At 39.3% G+C, this 3,084-nt stretch overlaps 1 non-coding gene across 1 annotated transcript; it reads right to left on the bottom strand.

The window, feature by feature from the left end:
• Positions 1–2,294: 2,294 nt before the first annotated feature.
• LOC113187956 (U6 spliceosomal RNA) lies at positions 2,295–2,401 on the bottom strand. Its single transcript, XR_003301478.1, has one exon. It is a non-coding gene; the product is annotated as a U6 spliceosomal RNA (small nuclear RNA).
• Between the last annotated feature and the right edge of the window lie 683 nt (positions 2,402–3,084).

A 3,084-nucleotide genomic window follows, 5' to 3' on the forward strand; every position in this document is an offset into this window, starting at 1 on the left:
AACTTGCATCCCAGGGATAAAGCCCACTTGATGGTGGTATACCATCTTTTTAAAATATGTTTTTGTATGAGATTTGCCATTATTTTATTAAGAATTTTTGCATTTATGTTTATGAGGGATATTGGTCTGAAGTTTTCTTTCCTTGATGTGTCTTTGTCTGGTTTTGGTATCAGGGTGACATTAGTTTCATAGGATGAGTTTGGTATGGTTGTATATCCCCAGCCCTGAAATGTCGTTCTTTATCTCTTCTGACTAAATTTGTCTCACAGTTCTCTTTATCTGATATAAGGATAGAAATTCCTGCTTGTTTGTGAGATCCATGTGAATGATATATTTTTAACCATCCATTTACCTTCAGTTTGTGAGTGTTTTTCCTTTGAGGTGAGTCTCTTGTAGACAGCATACTGATGTGTCTTGTTTTTTAATCTCATCTGCAAGTCTATGTCTTTTGAATGAAGAATTTAGTCCATTTACATTCAATGTTATTATTTAGAAATGATTTTTATTCCCTGTCATTTCTATTTATTTATCATTTTTTTCTTCCAATTTGTTTCTCCTTTGATTGACAAATTTTCTAGTGTAGTTCCTCTCTTTTCTGGTTTTCACTTTTATTTTTCATGTCTTCATCATAATGTATTTTATTGAGAATGTTATGTAGTGTAGGGTTTCTGGTTGTGAATTCTTTTAACTCTTGTTTTTCATGGAAGATTTCTGTTTCATCATCAATTCTGAAGCTTAATTTTGCTGGGTATAGTATTTTTGGCTGGCATCCATTTTCTTTCAGAGCTTGGTATATATTATTTGAAGCCCTCCTAACTTTGAAGGTCTGAGTTGAGAAATCAGCTGAGATCTAGACTGGTCTCCCTATAATGTGACCTGTTAATTGTCTCTGGAAGCCTTTAAAATTACATTTTTATTCTGTATCTTAAGCATTCTCATAATAATGTGTCATGGAGAGAGCCTACAGAATGGTAGAAAATCTTTACCATATGCACCTCAGATACAGCATTAATCTCTAGGTTATATAAGGAACTCAAAAAACATAACACCAATAAATAAATAAATAACCCAATCAATAAATGGGCTAAAGAACAACTGAACAGACACTTCACAGAAGAAGAAATACAACTCATCAACAAATATATGAAAAAAAATGTTCAACATCTCTAGTAATTATAGAAATACCAATTAAAATTACCCTGAGATTCCATCTCACTCCAGTCAGAATGGTAATTATCAAGAATATAAGCAAAAAAGAAATGTTGGTGAAGATGTGGGGGAAAGGTACATGCATACATTGATGGTGGGATTGCAAATTGGTGCAACTACTTTAGAAAGCAGTATGGAGATTGCTCAGAAAAGGGAGAATGGAACTACCATTTGATCCAGTTATCCTACTCCTTGGTTTATCCCCAAAGGACTTAAAATCAGCATACTACAGTGACACAGCCATATCAAATGTTTATAGTAGCTCAATTCACAATAGCTAAACTATGGAACCAACCCAGAGTTCCTTCAACAAATGAATTGATAAAGACATTATGGTATGTATGCATAATGGAATATTACTTAGCCTTAAAGAAGAATAAAATTATGGCATTTGCCAGTTAATGAAAGGAACAGGAGAATATCATGCTAGGCAAAATAAACCAATCCCCAAAACCCAAAGGCTGAATGTTTTCTATTATATGCGGAATCTAATTCACAATAAGGGGGGGGAGGGGTAGAGTAGTGCTAGTTTGGAATAGACAAAGGGGAGTTAAGGAAGGGTTGAGGTTGTGGGGGTGGGAATGATAGTAGAATGAATCAGACATTGTTACCGTAAGTGCATATATTATTACATGGCCTATGCAACTCTGTCATGTACAACCAGAAGAATGAAAAGTTATACTCCATTTATGTATGATGTGTCAAAATACATTCTACTGTCATTATAACTAATTAGAACAAATTTTAAAAATATATGTCTTGGTGTGTGTCTTGTAATTTTGTATATCTAGTGAACCTCAAGCTTCTGTATTTATTTATCTTTTCATTCTTTAGGATTGGGAAAAATTTTCATATTATTTCATTGAAAGAGTTGTGCATACCTTTAGTTTGTGTCTCTGAGCCTTTATTAATCTTGATAAATTTAGTCTTTTCAGGTTATCTCTATTTATTGGATGTTCTGTTCATGGTGTCTTAACATCTTTTTTCTAAGGTCAACTTTATTTTCAAGACTATATATTTTGTCTTCATTACCTAAAACTCTGTCTTTCAAGTGGTCTAGTCTATTGGTGGTGCTCTGCATTGGAAAAAATATGGAATGTTTCATGAATTTGCATGTAATCTTTGCACAGGTGCCATGCTAATCTTCTATATATTATTCCAATTTTAGTACATGTGCTGCTGCAGCAAACACAGTTCTCTGCTTCCTTGCCAACACTTGCTTCTTCTACTTCCTCCTCCGCCTCCTCTTTCTCCTCCTCCTCTTCCTCTCCTCCTCCTCTTCCTCCTCCTCTCCTCCTCCTCCTCCTCCTCTTCCTCCTCCTCTCCTCCTCCTCTCCTCCTCCTCTTCCTTCTCCTCTCCTCCTCCTCTCCTCCTCCTCCTCTCCTCCTCCTCCTCTTTCTCCTCCTCCTCTCCTCCTCTCCTCTCCTCCTCCTCTCCTCTCCTCCTCCTCCTCCTCTCCTCCTCCTCCTCTCCTCCTCCTCCTCCTCCTTTCCTCCTCCTCCTCTGCCTCCTCCTCCTCCTCCTCCTCCTCCTCTTCCTCCTCCTTTCCTCCTCCTCCTCCTCCTTTCCTCCTCCTCCTCTGCCTCCTCCTCCTCCTCCTCCTCTTCCTCCTCCTTTCCTCCTCCTCCTCCTCCTCCTCCTCCTCTTCCTCCTCCTCCTCTCCTCCTCTTCTCCTCCTCCTCTCCTCCTCCTCTCCTCCTCCTCCTCCTCCTCCTCTCCTCCTCCTCCTTCTCTCCTCCTCCTCCTCTTCTCCTCCTCCTCTCCTCCTCCTCTCCTCCTCCTCCTCCTCCTCCTCTCCTCCTCCTCCTTCTCTCCTCCTCCTCCTCCTCCTCTCCTCCTCCTCCTTCTTCTTTTTCCTCCTCCCTCCTCCTCCT

Source organism: Urocitellus parryii, chromosome 12 (assembly GCF_045843805.1).
Source record: "Urocitellus parryii isolate mUroPar1 chromosome 12, mUroPar1.hap1, whole genome shotgun sequence".
Classification (NCBI taxonomy): domain Eukaryota; kingdom Metazoa; phylum Chordata; class Mammalia; order Rodentia; family Sciuridae; genus Urocitellus; species Urocitellus parryii.